The sequence below is a fragment of the Etheostoma spectabile genome, chromosome 6 (assembly GCF_008692095.1).
Source record: "Etheostoma spectabile isolate EspeVRDwgs_2016 chromosome 6, UIUC_Espe_1.0, whole genome shotgun sequence".
NCBI lineage: Eukaryota > Metazoa > Chordata > Actinopteri > Perciformes > Percidae > Etheostoma > Etheostoma spectabile.
Window position 1 is genome coordinate 18703584 of NC_045738.1, and position 254 is coordinate 18703837.

General features: G+C 40.6%; 1 protein-coding gene across 2 annotated transcripts in view; it reads right to left on the reverse strand.

Moving 5' to 3' along the window:
- ankmy2a (ankyrin repeat and MYND domain containing 2a) overlaps positions 1–254 on the reverse strand; it is a 22604-nt gene that overhangs the window by 14346 nt on the left and 8004 nt on the right. The gene's annotated exons all lie outside the window — the stretch shown is intronic.

The window sequence follows — 254 nt, forward strand, 5'->3', positions numbered from 1 at the left end:
GCTGGTTATAGTGCATTTCACACTGAAATTCTCAGCAAAATTGGTTCTTCCAGACACTGCTCTGAGGAACAGCAGACTTTAATAAAAAGTTGATTGGAGAGGGGAAAACACCTAAAGAAGTGCAGAAAAGGATGGCTGCTTAGCCAAAATGATTCAAATGCCTTGAAATGGTATGGAAAACGGAAATGGAAAACGGTCAACTACCATGCAAATTCGAAGAATAGCCAAAATGGCAAAGGCTCAACCAATGGTCA